General features: G+C 31.5%; 1 non-coding gene across 1 annotated transcript; it reads left to right on the top strand.

Moving 5' to 3' along the window:
• The first annotated feature begins 21,536 nt into the window (after window positions 1-21,536).
• LOC139856237 (small nucleolar RNA R71) lies at window positions 21,537-21,643 on the top strand. The gene has a single exon (XR_011761732.1). It is a non-coding gene; the product is annotated as a small nucleolar RNA R71 (small nucleolar RNA).
• The last annotated feature ends 2,241 nt before the right edge of the window (window positions 21,644-23,884 follow it).

Genomic DNA, 23,884 nt, shown 5'->3' with positions numbered 1-23,884 from the left:
ACACACTATTCTATATCATTAAACTTTTGACGATTACGGTTGTCTACAGTTTCTGCTGCTTCATTCAGTTTTTCCAAAAATTCGAAGAACTAAATCGTAGATTGGGGTGTTTTTCAGTAACTTCACATTCGAAGTATGTAAGTCTAGGAGATAGACGTTATATGTACACATATAACTGTTGGTGTAGACATGCTGTGAGATTTCAAAATACTGATTGCTGATTCCCAGTCATTGGAATGAAAATTCTTATTACAAGATGCGGATGAGTAAATGATAGGGTTTCAATGAATAAGTATAGTGATTTTTCGGAAAATCAAAGATCAATAAAGTTACTGGTAATTTACTGCTAATGTGGTGGAATATAAATTGTTCCCCGGTAACGAATGCGAAAAGACAACGTATATATCATGGTTATAATAAGGCTAATCCGACTGAAAAGTCGAAGTTGACTTGCTGGAGCTGTGACAGATTTAGCTAATTTAGAAAGAGATTGCAAAGTTATTTTCGGTAATAATAACGCTAAAGGAATTTTCACAACTACGTGTTAAACGTTTACTTAGTTTCCGAGAGTTTTTCAGGTGCATAACTATATGCATAAATCTTTCCTTCCATAGATGAAGTGCGGTTGGTTCATCCTTTCGATTGAGGTGTTTTCAAGAATCATGAAAGTTTTGAACGTGGATTGTAATCGTCAAGATACAAATGTGGTTTAAGATGAAATCAAGTGGCAAACTTGAAGAAATTTTTAGTTTCATATGTTATAATCAATATTTTAATTCATTTTAATTGTCTAATGTTAGTAGTCTACAGTTAGTAGTCCACAGTTAGTAATTCAATAATTCATATATAGTTTAATATATAATATTCAAATTAATTAATACGTATCGTGACCCATTGTATACATGTCTCAGACTCGATCACAACTCAAAGTATATATATTATTTAGAATCAACCTCGAACCTTTATATGCTAACTCGAGCATTACCACGATATAGAGTGACTTACGCTTATTCCAAATAATATATATAGATGACGTCGACATGATATGTCAAAACATTGTATATGTGTCCCGATTTATCTGACGATATCTAAAGTGCGTAAAGTAAATAATAGAAATTAAATGACGATAAATACAATTGCGAGAAAAAAAATGCGATAAATAAATTGCGATAAATAAATGTAATAAAGAATTAACAGTTAGCTAGGAACAGTTAGCTAGGATTTTGTTAGTGTGGATTCTTAACAAAATTTCTCATAGTTAATTTGTCTGTTTCTAACAAATTTTATTTTGTCAAATGTTTTGTTCATTATACCACTTGTTGGATTCTGATAAGTCAAAATCCAAATATAAAATTGAATGAAAATGGTTATTCTGTGGTGAACGGATTCGTATATCTGTGGATGTAAGTAGGATAGTAAATGACTGTTGAATCAGATTCGAAGAATGTACAGTGTAACTTATTAACGTGAAATTTAAATATTCCTCGGGTATTACCTACCCGTTAAAATATTTTCACCATTAAAAGTTTGTACAAAAGAATTTTTTTTAATTACAATCTTTATGAAAACATATATATGTATGTTTTCTTCAGATGTAATCATGAATTTAATGAGTTAATATGTTATTAATCTCATTTCTTTTCGGTTTGAGCTAGAATAAATAATCTCTAAGACTTTGGAGTTTATATAATCACCGCAGGGTGTTTTTCCAATGAAGTTATGAATCAATACTTCATCGTTTGTTGTTGTTGGTATTCCTTGGTATCTATAGGACGTATGACATTGGTGCTTGTGGGAAAGATTGTAAAGTTGAGGTTTACGACGCGATTGTGGTTGGTGGTGGTAATTGTACTGTTGGTGTTGATGATGGTGGTACTGTTGATGTCGGTGTCGCTGCTGGTGCTTGTAACCTTTGCACCATATTCTCTAAAGCCACTACCCAAGCTCGAAGCTCGTTGACTTCTTCTATTACACCGGGGTGGTTGTTGGTTCGGAAAAGTGGATGAATAAGATCTAGAATTTGAGATAGTATATTATCGTGATGAGATACTCTGGAAATGATGGAGAAAATGGTGTCTCGAACAGGTTCACTGGTAAGTGCTTCAGGTTTATTGCCAAGAGGAATATGTGGTGGATGGAAGGGATCACCTTCTTCTTGTCTCCAATGATTAAGTAGGCTACGAACCCATCAGATGAATTGGGGATGGATGATTGGTTGATTCATTCTGGTGACGCTGCTTTCGGAGCGCAGGTGAACATCCATGTCGGAATAGCTGTCTGGTTCCGAAGAACTTGAACTAGTAACAAGTTCCATTTCGTACTATTGAGTAAAGGGTTTTTCGATATGGAATGATTTTCGGATATCGGATCGTATTCTAATTACATAGAATATATATATATATATATATATATATATATATATATATATGTAGGATAAAATATTTCTTAGATTACGGAGGAATTTACGGAATATGTCAGACAAAGTTTATAGCAACAGATACGCTAAGATATGGATTAGCAGATACGCTAAGATATGAATTTTGTCTATACACTATTCATGCAATCAATGTAGTAAGATGTGTCTAGACTTAAGAATGATAAGAAATTGATTCCCTAAGAATGATAAGCGGGTAATTTTCGACACGAAATGATAAGCAAAACTTTTGACATGCAGACACGGTCGAAGTCCAGACCCACTAATGCATCTAATCAACTATCAGTTAGACACACTAATGCAATACCTGGTTCGCTAAGACCACCGCTCTAATACTAACTTTAACGACCCGTCCTAATCCATCTGGACGAATACATTACATTTGGTTACATCGCGAGGTTCTGACCTCTATATGATAATTTTACAAACATTACATTCATTTTTCAAAGACGAAATTTCATTACATCGAAAGTTGACATGCATGCATACTATTTCATAATATATCAACTATTAATGACTTAATAATAATCTTGTTGAACTCAATGACTCGAATGCAACGTCTTTTGAAATATGCCATGAATGACTCCAAGTAATATCTCTAAAATGAGTAAATGCACAGCGGAAGATTTCCTTAATACCTGAGAATAAATATGCTTACAAGTGTCAACCAAAATGTTGGTGAGTTCATTAGTTTATCATAAAAAATCATTTCTATTATTTTAATAGACCACAAGATTTTTCCATTTCCATTTCTCATAAACATCAATTCATATCAAGCATTTCGCACTGCATAGAGATAAAAATCATTCATATGGATTGAACACCTGGTAATCGACATTAACAAGATGCATATAGAATATACCCATCATTCCGGGACATCCTTCGGCCATGATATTTTAGAAGTACTAAAGCATCCGCAACATGGATGGGTCTTGTTGGGCCCGATAGATCTATCTTTAGGATTCGCATCAATTAGGGTGTATGTTCCCTAATTCTTAGATTACCAGACTAAAAAGGGCATATTCGATTCGATAATCCAACCATAGAATGTAGTTTTGATTACTTGTATCTATTTCGTAAAACATTTATAAAAGCAGCTCATGTATTCTCAGTCCCAAAAATATATATTGCAAAAGCATTTAAAAAGGGAGCAAATGAAACTCACGATACAATATTTTGTAGTAAAAATATTCATACGATGATACTGAACAATGTAAGGTTGGCTTCGGATTCACAAACCTATATCAAGTATATACATTAGCACAAAATAGTAATTGAACAAGTTTATATATATTATTATTAATAATATACTTGTTATATTATATGTTATATAGATAAATTTATACTTAATCTATATATTTTATATAACTAATACTTATCACATTAAATTTTAATATAGTAATTACTCATTAAAATATTATTTAATATGTAATATTGATATTAATGTAGTTAAGTCTTATGTCATAAATATATATTTATATAAAAATTCTTTATTTAATATATTAATAATACTAATAATAATGATTAAAATAATACTAATTATGATAAAAATCATGATAGTTCTAACAATAATAATAATGATAATTTTAATACTAAAAATGATAACTTTGATAAAAATGTTAATTTCAATGATAATATAAATTTTAAAAAAAATTATAAAATTAAAAAAAAAATAATGATACATTTAGTAATAATAACAATAATAATAATAATAATAATAATAATAATAATAATAATAATAATAATAATAATAATAATAATAACTGTAATACTAATACTTTTAATAATAATAATACTAGTGATAAAAATAATGATAATAAAAATAATACTAATAATTATAAAATGATACTAATATTAATATTAATGATAATAATAATAATTTGTCTTATTTTTTATAATAACGATAATAATAATACTCCTAATCCTAATAATACTTATATCAATAATAACAATAACAATAATAATAATAATAATAATAATAATAATAATAATAATAATAATAATAATAATAATAATAATAATAATAATATAATTAAAAATAATAAGAATGCTACCTTAATGAAACAAGCTTTAAAAAAAAAACGCCCCGGCCTGGGCTCGAACCTGCGACCTCCCACTAACCCGTAAACACCTTAAACCATTCCACTATTTCTGCTTTTCTTGATTAATACCATATTTGTATTTATTTAACCTATAACATATCTGTATCATCTTCATCCTCAATAAATTTCACATTAACATCATAATAACCCCATTCATCATCATCTTTCCATCATCTTGTCATCACCACAATTCGTGTATCATCATACATACATGTCGTCATCATTATTATCATTAATCAATAAAGAAAAATGAATAATATGCTCGCATATGTGTTGGAAAAGAATTTCCATAGAAACCACAAATATGGGTTTTGCTAGAGGCCCAACAGAAATAATAGGCTTCGGTCCAACCAAAAATATAACTTCGGTCCAATAAATATGGCAGCCCAACAGAAATTCTAACAAATAATACGGCCCACTAGAAGGTGAAGGTTATCGGCCTAACTACATAACTAGTTCACGGCCCAAAGTTAGAACCAAGATTAGAAACAGAAAAAAATAGCGGTGAACCAATACTTAAATCAAAAGTCCCGAATAAATGGAGATGTATTTAATTGATATGGATTGTGGGGTACCGAGTAGTTGAGTAGAAAGAGTGGAGTTAATTTTTAATCATTTTCTTCACCAGCTGTTACCTTTGCTCCATATATTGTTTCTATAAATTTAATTGTATCCTAATAATTACACATTTAGCATGTCAAATCATTCGGTTCATGCATGTGTCCTCTACCGAAAGTTGCTTTTATATTTGCATGCCCCATGTTTGTTCGCCAAGTTAGCCTGGTTCGATCATTATTCCAACCGAGAGTTTATTATTTAATGTAATTGAAAACGTTGCAGTTTGTTGTTAATGGTGGTGGTTTGAGTTAGAACAAAACATAAAGTAGCTATACGTGAATGGTGTTTGATTTAGGTGGTTGATCAAGAAAAGGATTAAGGTGGTGGTTCTCGATGGACAAACATGGAAGAGAGAGAGAAAAATGAGAGAGAGGAAGGTGGCGGGTTTTTTTGGGTGATCAATGGTTTGATGAGGGTTTATCATGGTGATGGTTTAATCGATGGTGGTGGTGATGGGTTGCTCAAGGTGATTAAACGAAGCAGAAAAATATATAAATGGTGAAGTGGCGATTGATTGTGTGGGTTTTGTGAATGGTGATTCAAGGAAATAGAAAACAAAGAAAAGTGAATGGGTGTGGTTCAATATGCAAATGCATAGTGCATATATATCTTTCCAATATATTCTCTGCCATCTATCTATCTATAAACAAGTGGCCTCCTTTAAAATATAATATTAATAATAATTACTATTAATAATGAAATAATATATATCCTTATAATCATTCAATATGAATTGAAAGGAAACAGTTAGGTGTTGCCTAATTTGGATTTTAATTACCGACAGTTTTCACGTACTGTGTATCGTGCACTATTTGAAATCAGTGGCGGATAAAAGTCTTCGGAAAAATCCCAAATTTTTACATTAACTATATTTATTTATTTTGGTCATTATGGTATAAAATTTGATCATAATTTATTAAAAAAAAATTAACTCAATGTCCACGCCCGATCCTGGGTAAAATATAAAAAGTGTTGAAATTTATTAATTAGCTTCTAAATATATTTTTAATAATCCTAAAATTCATATAACTCATTTTCGGATCACCGTTTATTTTAAAATCAAATAAGTTCGTTTTTAACTTAATTAACAACTATCAAGATGACAAACGAGTGCTACGAGCGTTGATTAAATAAATTTTAAATCATATATATATATATATATATATATATATATATATATATATATATATATATATATATATATATATATATATATATATAACATTAAATATACTTTTCATATATATAAATATTTATAGTAATGTCATATATTATATCATTTACACATATGAATTAAATCATATAAGTTTCTATTTTAATTTAATATATATTTAAATATATATATATGTATTTATTTACAGACAGTGGTTCGTGAATCGTCGGGAATAGTCGAAGGTCAAATGAATTCATGACATAGTTCAAAATTTTTGAGACTCAACATTACAGACTTTGCTTATCATGTCGAAATCATAAAAAGATTAAGTTTAAATTTGATCGGAAATTTCCGGGTCGTCACAAAATGAGTGTTACGAGCGTTTATTAAATAAATTCTAAATCATATATATATATATATATATATATATATATATATATATATATATATATATATATATATATATATATATATATGATTTAGAATTTATTTAATAAACGCTCGTAACACTCATTTTGTGACGACCCGGAATAAATCTATATATATATATATATATATATATATATATATATATATATATATATATATATATATATATATATATATATATATATATATATATATATATATATATATATATATATATATATATATATATATATATATATATATATATAGTAATATCATATATTATTTTATTTACACAACTGAATTAAATCATATAAGTTTCTATTTCAATTTAATATATATATATATATATATATATATATATATATACAGATAATAGTTCGTGAATCGTCGGGAATAGTCGAAGGTCAAATGAATATATGAAACAGTTCAAAATTTTTGAGACTCAACATTGCAGACTTTGCTTATCTTATCAGAATTATATAAAGATTAAGTTTAAATTTGGTAGAAAATTTCTGGGTGGTCACAGTACCTACCCGTTAAAGAAATTGCGTGCCCGAAATTTGATTGAGATCGTCATGGCTAACCATAAGAATGTTTTCCTGATGAATATGAGCTGATAAATAAAGTTTTATTACTGTTGAGTAATATGGATAAGATAATTCGATTACTCAAAGAGTACGAGTGAAGCTATCGCAAAAGAGTGAAATGAGAAAATAAAGTTTCGTCATATCTTTTGATGTAGTCACGTTTGATTTTCGGAATTCAAGGGATTTAGAGGAAATCTTTGTAATAAGATTTGGTTCTTCGATAATTAAGGAAATTAGAATCTTCTTTGGTTAAATGCAATGATCTGTCTCGATTTCTCTGTCTGATTCTTCACTATAAATCCACCATCTTCGTTTCCTTATTTTAGCACTCTCGTCTTCTATACTTTCTTTCCCAATTCATATTAAAGCATTCATCATTATGCTTCATCCAGTTTTGATTCTTGATATACTCCTAACTTTCATATCAGTCATTGTTCCTTTTCATCTACCACCGGAAGAATCTATTCACTTTTACTATACTCTCGGTTTTATAGCGTTTTTAGTTCTCTCGTGTTTTTATATTGCTATATGCATCGATATACACGATTTGTAATTTTTGAGTTGTTGTTGGGCTTTATATCTTCCCTTTTAATTTGAAGCTTCATGCTTTTGCTTTTTTTCCCCGACTTAAAGTAAAGCGATTAGGACGTCTCGGTTTCGTAGATTAAAGAACTGGTAATAGCATGATCTGACTTGTTAAATTACCAGAAAATTCGGAAAAGATAGAACTATCAAGAAATTATGTTCTTGATATGTTTGAAGATTAGGTAGAATGTAAGAGTCGTGTAACATGGAACCTGATGATGTTATGGTCTGTGAATCATCAAGTTCCATTAGAAACTCAGCATGACTTACTGTAATATAATCACGTTGATCAAGTGTCATTATATTATACTAACTCATGCTTCAGTTCCCAACACTACTTCAAAGACATTCATATTTTAAACTCGAAGGTTTCAGAATTTAGAAACTAAAATAGTTTCTTTTATGATGTAACCCAAATAGTGCGAAGAGGTAAATGATTTCGGATAACAATAGTTATGAAGATTGATGTTAAAGCTAAGGGGTATAAAATACTATTAAATTTTACAAGGAAATACTATTAAATACGATACAATTTTACACAAGATATTTATTTATTTAGAGAATGGATATACTTAAACCTTGCTACAACACTTATAGGCAGTGTACCTAATCGTACAGTAGTGTAGTTTTTAGTAAGTCCGGTTCGTTCCACAGGGAATCTTTTAATCAAAGCTTAACGCTATATTAGTTTTATTTTATAAAAATACAAATATATATATAAGTAATATTATTATTATAAAGGGGGGGTTTTACCGTTTAATGACCGGTTTGTCGATTTTAAAACTTTAGTCGCAGTTAAAACTAAAATTAAAAATAAATACAAGACTTAATGTAAAGTAAATAACGATAATGAAATTGCGATAAATAAAAGTGCGATAAAATAAACTTGCGATAATTAAAAAGTACGATAATTAAAAGTGCAATTAAATACAATAACAATAAATAAAAGTGCGATAATTAGAAGTGCAATTAAATATAAAATAAAGGAAATTAAATATGAAATAAAAGAATTATGCTTATTTAAACTTCCGTAATCATGATGTTTGACGTGTTGATTTTAGTTTTATGCCCATGGGTTAATTGTCCTTTGTCCTGGATTATTTAATATGTCCGTCTGATTTTTGTCCATAACAGTCCATCAGTCATAAATATAAAGTGCGAGTGTCCTCGTCAAATTATCCTTATACCCGAAGTTAAATATTCCAACTAATTGGGGACTTAAACTGTAACAAGATTTTAATACTTTGTTTAATAATTACACCAGGATGTCGACTGAGTGTAACCCAAGGTTTTAATACTTTGTTATCAATTATGCCAAGTGTCCTTGTACATAATTTCACCCCTCTTTTAATAATTCTAGTGACTATTAATCCATTCTCGTGTCCGGTTAAATGAACGATTATTCGTACATATAAATACCCCGCCCATCGTATCCGATAGAGTGTATATGGTTATTTATAGGGACGTCCAATTGTAAATCTTTATATTAACATTAACAAACTATCATTTAGTTAAACAAATATAAAGCCCATTAATAGCCCATAGTCTAATTTCCACAAGTGTCGTTCTTTTGTCCAAACCCCAATTATGGTACAAAGCCTAATTATCCAATTTTAGTAATTAGCCCAACATCATGATTACTTAGTTTTAAATAAGCATAATAATAACTTAGCTACGAGACATTAATGTAAAAATGTTGAACATAACTTACGATGATTAAAAATAGCGTAGCGTTACACGGACAGAATTTCGACCTACACCCTTACAACATTCGCTAACATACCCTTATTATTAGAAATTAAAATTAAAATTAAAATTAAAATATAAAATATAAATATAAATATTACGTATACATATATAGAGATATTGATTTATGATCTTTTTACGATCAGAATTCGCTGGCTTTTATAGGAATTTTCGTCCAGAGGGACTCCGCGAGTCGCGTAATTTTTTGCCTTCAAACTCCGCAACTCGCGGAGTTTGAAATTACAGCTCACCCAGCTTTGGCTCTTTGTTTGCCGACGATTTATAAATATATTATAATATATATATATATATTAATTTTAAGAATTAATTATATATTATATTATATTTATATACATAGTTAACTTGTAATTTTTAGTCCGTTACGTCGAGCGTTGAGAGTTGACTCTGGTCCCGGTTCCGGATTTTTGAACGTCCTTGCGTACAATTTAATATCTTGTACTTTGTGTTTTGAATCTTGTACTCTTGTAATTTTGAGACGTTTCTTATCGATAATTGGAACCTCTTTGATTGTCTTTTGTACTTTTGAGCTTTTTGGTCGTTTGCGTCTTCAATTCGTTGAATCTGTCTTTTGTCCTCATCTTTTTATTATTTAAACGAGAATCACTTGTAAATAGGACAATTGCAACTAAAAGCTTGTCTTTCTTGAGGAATAATGCTATGAAATATATGTTCGTTTTTAGCATTATTAAATATTCCCACACTTGAGCGTTGTTTGTCCTCAAGCAATATAGTCTTGAAATACTAGAATCACTTCTTTATTCTTCACACTTTGTACATCATTGATTTCTTTACGGCGGTATAAACAATGGTAGTAACGATGTGGTTTACAGTCCCACATGACTATAAAATTTAGATCCTTTAAGGAAATTGGATCTTTATGAAAACATTTGATCTTTTTGAAAATTCAATCTAGCTTTTATCCTAGATAAGTTTTTCGGAATAACCCTTCACCGGTGTTTGCAAATTCTTTTTGTGGGTTTGGTGGGTTTCAGATTTGAAAATTTTAACTCAAAACTTGCGGTTTTGTGTCACCCACTTGCTAACCTTGTATTAGGAAAGCAACACGTCCAGTATACTTGCTCCGTATATTACCTTTCGGTAAACTACCGTTCGGTTGTAAAGGAAAGCGTTGAACAAGCAACTGTTAAGGCAATGTCCCCTGACATGCTTTTAATTATGGTCTAAAACGTGTCGGACGCAATTACTATCCTTGGTAGGAGCAATAGTAAAGCTCACCCTTATGATTTTTCGGTCTGGTACAAGGTCCTGTCTTTGACCATGCTATGCAACCACCGTTCTTACGGTTGACACCCGATTTGGTTCAGGTGACCTAATGAATTCCAGGTGAATTCCTAGGATTTTACGTCCAATGGTAATGAACGCATTGAAAATGGGTTTTCAGAAAACAAAACGGTTTGTAATTTGATCAAAATATTTTTCTCGTTCAAGCTCGAGTTTAGATATCATTGAATTCCATGAGTTTGAATTCTCAATCTTTAAGGTCAATCTCAAGGATTGAGTAATATCAGGCTTATAAGCTGATTTTTAATCTTTAAGGAGATTATCCTTTCTGGGGATCTGATTCATTAGTCTTATCAAGCTAATTTGCACGGTGCCCCCCCATTGTACAAGATAGATCCTTCTCATGGTTAGGATAAATCTGACCACTTGGCGACCCTGTTTTATGCTGAGGTCCGTGGATTTCCTGCTAATTTTAGAGATGACTTTTCTAGATTTTTCATCAACCTACAGCTGGTCTGGACGACAACTTCCGGACCTAAATCAAGAAGCGCGTTTCTTTTTCGAAAGACTTTACTTCCTTTTAATGATGGAATTGATTCATCGTGTAGATCCATCTCTTCTTTTCTTTCATCGGGTAAAACAGTTTAGTTTAGTCCAAAGCAAAAGTATTTTCCGTTATTTGTTACAGAAATATGTGACATATGTTTAAAATAACTTGGTAAATTTTCCCACACTTGGCTTTTATTTTCCTTTTTATTGTCCTCTATTCCATTTTAAATGAATTCTAACATTTTGGTTTGTTTCTCAATTTATGTCCTTTCCAAGGTAACAATAATTTCGGTGTTAACACCTAGTTTTATCGTTCATAAATATGTATAAACATGATTTTGAGTTCATTTAATTGAAAAATTTTACTAGAATTGGGTAGTCAGTATATAAGACTATGGCTGTTCTTTATTATCAGAGAGCACTAGATTCTAATACAACTACTACTTTACTAGTATTTTTAATGGTAACCAAGTGTTTAAGATAAAAAATTTTAAAATCCGAAAGAATTTAACCCCTTCCCACACTTAAGATCTTGCAATGCCCTCATTTGCAAGAAATCAGTAACAATTTAAATTATTGAGGGTGATTAGCGTAGAAATGATTAAATTTTACCAAAGTTTCCAAACATATTGTTGTTTGTGTTGAATGATAAATGGTGCACATCATTTGTTCATTCCGTCTTGTTGTTATTTCACATATATTTTGCATCTTGTCGTCAAAATTAGTTGCTTTTGCTGAACTTAATGCCAGTCTTTGAAAATGCGTTGTTTTACCCTGGTGTGTACATAAGATAAACTGCAAACATATATACATATTTTTTAAGTTTGGTATATTACCCCACATTCAAAAATTATTAAAATCTAATAATAAAAGTTAGAAAATTATAAAAACTATTACAATATTAACATAAGTATTAAATGTATTAACATTACAAATAATAAAATAAATAAAACTAAGTAGACTAGGGATGATACTGATACCAGTAGGGGTTCCATGCATAACTGTATGTGTTATAGAATGCTTCGGCTGGGTTATATGTAGGATACGGTGGTTGGATCTCTATAGACCAGGGAGAAAATACGGGTGATTGAGTAGGAATATAGTTTCTACCTACATGTTGGCAATGAGCTATGATTTGGTTTTGATGAACTTGCCAATCTTCAAATGCTCGATTTCTAGCATTTTCATACTCTTGTGAATCTATAAACCTTTGCATTACTGTCATTTCATTTCCCCCTCCCACATTACCTGGCTGTTGGTTTCTCTCAACCTGTGAATGTCTACCATGGTATTGTATTGCGGCGTTATTTCGCCTCTTCAAAACCTTCGCACCATGGTATACATTTAAACCTATTGTATCGCGGGGTTCTGGTTCTTCGACTAATAATCCCCCCGACTTATATCCACACCGAGATATTCAGCAATCAAAGTAATAAATATACCACCTTCTATTATGCTATGCGGTCTCATCCCCCTAACCATAGCTGATAAATAATAACCCACACAATAAGGTATACTTACAGCGCTTTGTGGGTCTCGAATACACATGTGGTAAAACAAATCCTGTTCATTTACCTTTTCCTTATTCTTACCTCGTTGTGTAATCGAATTGGCTAAAAACCTATGAATTACTCTTAACTCTGCTCTATCTATATCCAAATAAGAGTAATTTCCCCCTTTAAATCGGTGATGGCTAGTCATTTGACTCCATACACCATGCGTATCAAAATTTTCATCAATTTTCCTACCGTTCAATATCAACCCTCTACAATCGGCAGATGCTAACTCCTCAGGCGTATATATACGTAAGGCCTGAGCCATGTCTAGTAGAGACATGTGGCGCATCGAACCTCCTAACAAAAATCTAATAAAAGATCGATCGGTTAAAACTAACTACCCGATCATTTATTTCTATACTACACAATAATTCTTCACACCATACTTTATATACAGGTCTACGTTTGCTGAATAATCGTACCCAATCGTTAAAAGTAGAATTACCATACCTCTGTGTAAGTAATTCTCTAATTGGCCCGGCCAATTCTACAGCGTCTAATGGTCCCCATTCTATTACCCTAGGTACTTCAACAACTTTAGAATGAAAAGTATGCAAGCCCCTTTGGTATTTTGGATAATCTATCCAACGTCTGTCAAATCTCAAGTTCGGGTGCAACTCTTCCAAGTGCATATCTGAAAATGTCATAACTGGATGAGGTATATCTTGTTTATAATAGCTATCAACATCCTGTTGTTCCGCATTCTCAGGAGGAGCATTGCGAGCTTGGGATGAAGATTCACCCCTTTTAGTCTGCAAAACACATCAAACACAATTTTTGTGCATCCAAATATGCATTAGTGTCAGCAAAATCATCAATCAAAATAATTACAATGACATGTTCAATTTATATCAAACTTAAACTCATTTTCATATTTTTATCAAATCTACACTTTTTCAAATAAGCATATACGAAAATGTTCGCCAAGTTCATAAGCATTCAACTCAAATAACATGTCAAAATAATCATTACTAGCAATTAAACAAGTTTCAAATGGCATTATCTCTTAAAAATCAAGTTCATGAATTTTAGACTTGAAAAAGTCCACTTTAATTCTCAAAATCATGTTTAAGGCTTCTAATCATGTTAAATAGCATCAATCTAGGTTATACAAGCATAATACACAAGCAATTTAAGCATAATTACACTAAAAAGCATCAAAATCGAATTGGGTATAAAATTGCTCAAGAACACTAATTTTCGGATTAAATGGTGTTTAGGTGTAGAAATTTACCGTTTTTCTTGAGTAATTCCTTGATAGCATCCTTCTCAACATGATTTTAGTAAAAGATTTGATGATTTTTGGTGAAAAAATTCGATTTTTGTGTGATTGTTTGGGTGTTTTTCGCAGTTATTTGTGGGTGTGGTGTGTGCAGACTGATATGTTCGGCCCCTTTTATTTTTTTCTGTATTTTACATCCTCCGCGAGTCGCGGCATTTGGCCATTGCAAACTCCGCGAGTCGCGGTGCTTTTTTTTTTTTTTTTTTTTGATAATCCTTAACTTATAACAAATATAAAATAAATTTAAAATTTTGTTTTCCTTTGTTTTAGGATGAGGTCGTTTCGGATCGATGTCCTAGTCCGTCCTTCGACAAAATTTTAAAATTTGTCTATTTAAAGCGCGGTTTTAAAAGCAAAGATTTTTTTTTTTTGGTTTTTTTATGTTTTTGGCATACTTTAATTCAATAAGATTAAAAATAATGATAATAAAAGTTCTCGTCCCTCCCTCGGGTAAAGCAATTTCGGTTCAAAGACCTATTCTTCAACTTACGACGAATTTTAAAAATCATATTTTTAACTTAGCGAAATAAAGTAAATTTTTGTTTTTAAATTCACACCAAACTTAAATTTAAAATGCATAAAATTTTAAATTCACACCAAACTTAATTAAAAATTCATATTATAAATTCACACCAAACTTAATTAAAAATTCATATTATAAATTCACACCAAACTTATATTTAATTTTGTTGTTATACATACAAACTTAAAAATATTAATTTTTTCAAATATTGACAAACTTAAATATATTGATTTTACAAAGTTCAAAATATTAATTTAATATTTATATATTAATTTTAAAAACATGGTAAAAAAATAAAATTAAAAATCTTTTTGGCTTTTATCCTACTTTAATCAATCAAATATTATCAAAAATATACGCCCCTCTTTTCGGTAAAGTAATTTCGGTTCCATGACCTAATTTAACTTATGACGAATTTTTAAAATATTTTGGGTTGATTGATTAAAGATATTTATACCTTAAGAATAAACGTTAAATTTCGCAGTGATGTAATAACTTTTTGTATGATATCAATAATTTCGGTCGCCAAACCTAATTTTATTGAATACCAATTTAATACTTTATAGCGAACAAATTAGCGTTTATTATCAAAAGGTTAAAAATGAAAATAAAAAATAAAATCTGTACAGACTTACCTGTGAGATAGTATTCTTAGTGATATGACCTATCCCATTCATAAGATAGTCAGTTTAATTGATTTTCCATGGCTACATAGGCGTAACCTCGAGCATTCAGTGTTTTTTCTTCAAAACATATGAACGGTCCGTCTCTGCATAAAGTAACAAATTCGGTGTTTGAATAGGTTTGATTATTTGAACATTTACCTCCATGTGACCATTTTCCGCATTTGTGACATCTTTCTAGGTGTCGTGCTCTTCTTTTCGCTGCGGATTTTGATTTTCCTTTACCAAATTGTAACTTATTATCTTCGCATCTGGATTCTTTTCTTACTCCGTCCAATCTTTCTCTGATTACTGATACTATTTCACTCGGAAGTGTGTCATTATTACGTTTAGTGATCAAAGCGTGTAGCATTAGACCATGGTTTAGTTCACAGGTAGTCTTCATTTCGTAAAAACCTAAAAAAAATAAAAATTCAGAATGGGGGGAGAAGACTAGTTCTTTAGGGTCTGCTAGGGAAAGACCATTCGGGTTCCATTTTAGAGTACTACACGAAAACAGAAATTCTAACTCTAACAGAAATACATATTATCCTTTAAAGACTTGATTCTCCCCACACTTAGTTAGCTGTGGTATCGAAATTGTGATTAACTTCGTTGTCAACTTCCATCGGACTATCTATGTAATGTTTAACTCTGTGACCATTAACTTTAAATTCAATCCCATTTGAATTTATTAACTCTACTGTTCCATATGGGAAAACGCTTTTGACTATGAATAGTCCAGACCATCTTGATTTTAATTTTCCAGGAAATAGCTTGAATCGTGAATTGAAAAGAAGAAATCTGTCTCCTTCTTTGAATTCTTTTGAACTTCTGATTCTTTTATCATGCCATTTCTTCGTTCTTTCCTTATATATCAACGAATTTTCGTATGCTTCTTGTCTTAATTCTTCTAATTCGTTTAATTGACTTAACCGTAGACGTCCAGCTTCATGTAAATCAAGATTACATGTATTCAAAGCCCAAAATGCTTTGTGTTCAATTTCTACTGGAAGATGACATGCTTTTCCATAAACAAGTCTAAAAGGTGTGGTTCCAATTGGAGTTTTGTAGGCTGTTCTAAAAGCCCAGAGTGCATCCTCCAATTTAATGGACCATTCCTTAAGATTTGATCCTACGGTTTTTTCTAGAATACGTTTTAAAGCTCTGTTGGTATTTTCAACTTGTCCACTTGTTTGTGGATGATAAGCAGTGGAGATTTTATGAGTTACTCCATATCTTTTAAGAACTTTCTCAAGTTGATTATTACAGAAATGAGTTCCCCGATCACTTATTAAAGCTTTCGGTGTTCCAAACCTTGCAAAAAGACGTTTTAAAAAGTTGACTACAACTCGTGCATCGTTAGTTGGGAGAGCTTGTACTTCCGCCCATTTAGATACATAATCAATGGCTACGAGAATATAGAGATTATTATGAGATTTTAGAAATGGACCCATAAAGTCAATACCCCAAATGTCAAATACTTCACATACTTGAATGACATTTTATGGCATTTCATCACGTTGACTTATTTTTCCAGCCCTTTGACAAGCATCACAGAATTTGCAAAGAAGGTGTGCGTCTTTGTAAATTGTAGGCCAATAGAATCCAGCATCATAAACTTTTCTTGCTGTTAGTTGAGGCCCATAGTGCCCTCCTGTTGGTCCTGTGTGACAATGGTTTAAGATTTTACTAGCTTCATCTCCGAATACACATCGGCGTATTATTCCATCTGGACAACTTTTAAACAAATGTGGATCTTCCCAGAAATAGTGTTTTATATCACTGAAGAATTTCTTTCATTTTTGGTACGATAATCCTTTTTCAAGGAATCCACATACTAAGTAGTTTGCATAGTCTGCAAACCATGGAATTTCATTATAATCTATCTTCAATAGATATTCATCAGGAAAGTTTTCTTGTATAGCTAATTCATTTAGAACTTCTAATTCGGGATTTTCAAGACGAGAAAGATGATCAGCGGCAAGATTTTCTGCTCCTCTTTTATCTCGGATTTCAATATCGAACTCTTGTAAGAGTAAGATCCAACGGATTAATCTTGGTTTAGCATCTTGTTTCGAAAATAGGTATCTAAGAGCAGAATGGTCAGTATAGACCACCGTTTTTGCTAGAACGAGATATGAACGAAATTTGTCAAAAGCGAAGACAATAGCAAGGAGTTCTTTTTTAGTAGTTGTGTAATTCGTTTGTGCTCCTTGTAACGTCTTACTAGCATAATATATTAGGGGTGTTCATCGGTTCGGTTTTCGGTTTGTTCGGTTTATTCGGTTCGGTGTATTCGGTTTTGAAATTTTTTTGGGCAAAACCGAAAACCGAACCGAAAACCGAATTCAAAGTTAAAACCGAACCGAACCGAAAACCGAATTCAAATTCGGATTCTGTTCGGTTTTCGATTAAAACCGAATACTATGAAAAAACTGAGAACGATGGTAGTTTAACTGTGGCGTTACTGATGTCTTAGTTATTTATATCCTAAAACAATGACGTACTATCAAATTATCAAGAATTCGATGATTTATTAATATTTACAGCTTAATTATGACGTGTATTGCTTCTGTTATTAAGAAGAAGAATATAATAATTTTAGTAACATAATTATAATGTGAGTTACCAAATCGTCATTTGGGTAAGAACATATTTTATTGATTGGATCCCAAATTATAATGACATTAAAACATAAATATACAAATTGAATATATAAAAATTTGGAATTCGGTTTTAAATTCGGTTTTCGGTTAAACCGAATTCAGAATTTCCAAAACCGAAAACCGAACCGAAAACCGAATTCAAATTCGGTTTTGGTTTGACTCGATCCGAAAACCATTTTTAAAATTCGGTTTGGCTTTTTCCGGTTTGGTTTCGGTTTGGTTTTCGGGTTCCACGGTTTCAAACCAAATAATGACCACCCCTATAATATATAGGTTGAAATCGTTTTTCAATCCTTTGTCCTAAAACGGCTCCCATTGCAAAATCACTTGTATCGCACATTAGTTCAAACGGTAGATTCCAATTTGGTGTTATCATGATCGGCGCATTAGTGAGTTTCTCTTTAAGAATATTAAAAGATTTGATGCATTCATCTGAAAAGATGAATGGAGCATCTTTTTCTAGGAGTTTATTCATAGGAGTGGCAATTTTAGAAAAATCTTTTATGAAACGTCGGTAAAAACCGGCATGCCCTAGAAAACTCCTAACTCCTCTAACATTGGTGGGATGTGGAAGTTTAGCAATTACATCTACTTTAGCTCTATCCACTTCAATTCCTTCTTTTGAAATTTTATGACCAAGAACAATGCCTTCTTTAACCATGAAATGGCATTTCTCCCAATTAAGTACTAGATTTGATTGTTCGCATCTAATCAGCATTCGTTCAAGATTAGCTAAACATGATTCAAATGTATCATCGAAGACTGAAAAGTCATCTATGAAAACTTCCATGCATTCTTCTATCATGTCGTGAAAAATCGCCATCATACACCTTTGAAAGGTTGCAGGGGCGTTGCAAAGTCCAAATGGCATGCGTTTGTAAGCAAAAGTACCATAAGGGCACGTGAACGTGGTTTTCTCTTGGTCCTCGGGTGCTATTGGAATTTGAAAATATCCGGAAAATCCATCTAGAAAACAATAGTAACTATTTCTGGCTAGCCTTTCCAACATTTGATCAATGAAAGGTAAGGGAAAGTGATCTTTTCTGGTGGCATCATTTAATTTTCTATAATCAATACATACACGCCATCCTGTTACAGTCCTAGTAGGAATAAGCTCATTTTTCTCATTTGTAATGACAGTCATGCCACCCTTCTTAGGCACGCATTGAACTGGGCTTACCCATGGACTATCAGAAATTGGATAAATTAAACCTGCATCTAGCAGTTTAATAATTTCTTTTTTAACAACATCTTGCATATTCGGATTTAGTCTTCGTTGGCGTTGCACATACGTTTTATGACCTTCTTCCATAAGGATTTATGTGTGCAATACGAAGGACTTATTCCTTTAATATCATGAATCTTCCATGCAATGGCTGGTTAATGAGCTTTTAACACAGAAATGAGTTGTGATTTCTCATTTTCAGTAAGAGAAGACGATATTATTACAGGTAATTCAGATTCACCATGTAAATAAGCGTATTCCAAATGGTTTGGAAGTGGCTTTAACTCTAATGTCGGAGGTTCTTCTATCGATGATTTATATCGATATCTGTCTTTTTCTTTTAGCATTTGAATTTCTTCTGTTGTTGGTTCATATCCATTAGCTATTAGTGTAGCTAACATTTCAACTTCATCAATTGGTTCAGTTCCTTCTCCTAAAGAAAATTCTCATGTTCCTTGTAATTCTGGAAATTCTTCTAACAATTCTGCATGTGAATCTATGGTTTGAATATAATAGAATGTATCATCTGCAGATCATGGTTGTTGCATTGCTCTATCAACTGAAAAGGTAACACTCTCGTCCTCTATACTTAGGGTCAATTTTTTACCAAACACGTCTATCATTGCTTTAGCCGTGTTTAAGAATGGTCTTCCTAATATGAGAGGAACTTGAGAATCTTCTTCCATGTCCAGAACAACAAAATCTACTGGAAATACTAAAGTACCAACTTTAACTAGCGTGTTCTCCATTATCCCTCTAGGATATTTTATTGATCGATCGGCTAGTTGTATGCTTATTCTTATTGGTTTCAATTCTCCAAGGTCTAGTTTAGCGTATAGTGAATACGGCATTAAATTTATACTAGCACCTAAGTCTGCCAATGCTTCTATTGAACTAAGACTACCCAGAAAATATGGAATTGTGAAACTTCCTGGATCAGATAGTTTTTCTGGTATCTTATTCAACAGCACTGCTGAACAATTAGCATTCATAGTAACAGCCGAGAGTTCTTCCATTTTCTTTCTATTCGAGATTAGATCTTTCAAAAATTTAGCATATCTAGGCATTCCTGAAATCACATCAATGAAAGGAAGATTTACAATTATTTGTTTAAATATATCCAAGAATTTGGATTGCTCGGCTTCAAGTTTCTCTTTTTCATTTTACTCGGGTAAGGAAGTGGTGGTTGGTATGGTTTAACATAAGGTTTATCCTTAACTGTGTTATTTTCATTAACCTTTTCAACTACCGGTTCTTTTTCCTTATCTTGTTCAGGTTGTGGTTCTTGTGGAGTAGGAATAGCTTCATCAGAATTTTCAGGTATTTCAGGTGGTTTAAGTGTTGTACCACTTCTTGTGGTAATAGCTTTAGCTGTTTCATTCCGGGGGTTTGCATTTGTATCACTAGGTAAACTTCCCGGTTTTCTCTCTCCTATTAACCTTGCTAGGTTACTTACTTCTTGTTCCAAGTTTTGAATAGAAGCTTGTTGATTTCTAAATGCTTGAGCATTTTGTTCATTAGTTTGTTTTTGAGATGTGAAAAACTGCGTTTGAGTTTCAACTAGCTTCGTCATCATATCTTCTAAATTTGGCTTTTTATCATCGGTTTGTGGTGGTTTGTTTTGAAATTTAGGTCTTTGCTGGTTGTAAGTATTATTGGATACTTGTTGATTGCTAGGAAATTGTTGGTTGTTGTATGGAATATTTCGGTTACAATTCTGATTTTGATTGTAAATCGGTCTTGGCTGTTGATAATTATTCTGATAATTATTTCCAGGCCTTTGGTTTAGATATGAAACATTCTCTCTTTGTTCCATTGTTAGTTCAATACTGAGACAATCTTTTGTCAAATGTGGTCCTCCACACTGCTCACAACTAATTCGTATTGAGTGGATATCTTTAGTCATCTTTTCCATTCGTCTCTCGACAGCATCTATCTTTGCGAAAATGGAATCTAAGTCATGGCTAGAATCGGCTCTAGCTGCTTTAGATGATCTAACGATATCTTTTTCTTGGTGCCACTCATGTGAGTGGGAAGCAGTGTTATCAATAATTTTATAAGCAGCAGTTTCGGTTTTCTTCATAATAGAACCACCAGCTGCTATATCGATGTCTTTCCTTGTAGTGATGTCGCATCCTTGGTAGAATTTTTGTTCTATTTGACAGGTGTCTAAACCATGTTGCGGACATCCTCTTAATAATTTTCCAAATCTTGTCCATGCCTCATATAGAGTTTCATTTGGTTTCTGTGTAAACGTAACAATTTCTCCTTGAAGTCTTACGGCTTTAGATGCCGGAAAGAATTGTTTAAGAAATTTTTCAACTAAAACGTCCCATGTATCAATCGCCCCTTCAGGTAACGATTCCAACCAATCTTTGGCTTCTCCCTTTAAAGTCCAGGGAAATAACATGAGATATATCTGTTCATCCTCAACTTCTCTTATTTTAAATAGTGTGCAGATCCTATTAAAGGTACGAAGATGTTCATTTGGATCTTCCTTCGGCGCACCACTAAATTGGCATTGATTAGTCACCATGTGTAGAATTTGTCCTTTGATTTCATAATCTGGCGCATTAATGTCTGGATGAGTAATTGCGTGACCTTGGCCAGTGCGTTTAGCTCTCATTCGGTCTTCCATACTTAAAGGTTCCATTACTTCCATAATTGAATTTATTGAATCGAAATCACTAGAGGATTCTGATTTAATGGTTCGTTCCTCAACAATCTCTTTTTGAATGATTGGTGGTTCCGGAGGAAAATCTAATGGTTCAGGATCTATGAATTGTCCCTGAATATTCTCCGGATTCTCAATTGTGAGGTCGGGTTCAAAAAATGGATTATCGGAAATTTGAATTGGAGTACTTGGTCGACTGGATGACGATTCTAAAGAAAAATCAACGGCGGTAATATTTGCTAATGTCTTTATCTAGTTACAGGTGGTGAACGTACAAAAGGTGGTGAACGTCTTGCTCGGTGCATTCACTGAATATCCTATTAGTTTTTAAAAGGAAAGAAAAATTATATAAGTTATCCAATTAATAGACTTTTCTGATTTTGCCCACGTTTCGAATAGCCAAAAGATGCAGCAGAGGGGCAGGATTCGTTTGGTCTCAATATAATTGAGGACTGTTTGGCTCCAATAACCCGATCCACGTACAAATCCAACTATTACTACGAACCAGAAAATTTTGATGTCTATCAATTTAACCACTTAAAATAAATTTTCGTAATTTTAAGAAATTTAGATAAGAAGTAGAATAAAAATCTATGTCCTAAAAACTAGAATAGCGAGAAATAAGAAAGAAAAAGAGCGCGTCGAAAAAGGTCGAAAAAGAAAAAAAAATTGAAAAAGAGGTCGAAAAATGAAAAAGAAAAAGAGTGACTTATAAAACTTAAAAACACTCGACTAACCCAACCTTATTACTATCACTAACTTAAAATTATAATCGCAAATTGAGATTACTAATTGGAATGATAATTGATACATAGGTAAAAGGCGTCTAAAAATATTAAAGCTTACAAGTAAAACTATATCCCAAATGGAAATAACTTAAAAAGAAACTAAAACTTAAAAAGGCGTCGCAAAATTCTAAAGCACTTAAATCTTAGTCTAAAGAAAAAGCAATTAAGGGATTTTACGGCAAAGCCTAAAAATCTAGAAGTAAAAATACTATGGCAAAAACTTATGTTTAAAACTAAATATGAGCGAAAAATACAAATATTACGCTAAAACAATTAAAAAGGGACAAAATATAAAAATACACTAAAAGTTGCAAAAAGTACAATTTTTATAAAAATATTAGTTTTATATTATTTATTTATTAAAACTATTAATTTTACAATTTAATTAAACTAAATAAACTAAATATACAAATTAAATAAATAAACTAAACTTAATAATAAATTAACAAAACTAATTAGGGTTTAATTAAAAATTAATAATAATAATTACTCCGTAATAAATGCTGATTAGGGTTCTGTCATGCGCGTCAGGGAGAACTCCGCGAGTTGTGGCTTCACCTGGCAACCAACTCCGCGAGTCGCGGAGATCGAAATTTCAGATGACAGGCTGTTTCGTTTCAGTTTTCGACGTAATTATTTTTTTTTCTGTTTTTAATTTAATTAATATATTTATATAATTTAAATAAAACTTATCTTAAAAAACTAAAATAGAAATAAAATACTTTATAATTTTATAAATAAAAATCTTAAAACTAGATTTATATATATTTTTTTTCGGTTTTTTTATGTTTTAATAAAAACAAAATATTTAAATAAAACTTATATTTTTTTATAAAATAAAAATAAAGAAACTTTATAAAACTTAAATATTTAACAAACTCTTAAAAATATTTATATTTTTATTTTCTTTTTATGTTTTCGAATATTTAAAACGTATTTTTACAAAAGCAAACTAAAAATAAAAATCTTTTTTTTTTCTTCTTTATATTAGCGTTGCGCTTCCGGCTTTTAAGCTAGAAATTGAGTTCCCCGGCAGCGGCGCCAAAAATACTTGATG

This window comes from Rutidosis leptorrhynchoides, chromosome 6 (genome assembly GCF_046630445.1).
Source record: "Rutidosis leptorrhynchoides isolate AG116_Rl617_1_P2 chromosome 6, CSIRO_AGI_Rlap_v1, whole genome shotgun sequence".
Classification (NCBI taxonomy): domain Eukaryota; kingdom Viridiplantae; phylum Streptophyta; class Magnoliopsida; order Asterales; family Asteraceae; genus Rutidosis; species Rutidosis leptorrhynchoides.
This window is presented reverse-complemented; position numbering and strand designations above follow the sequence as displayed.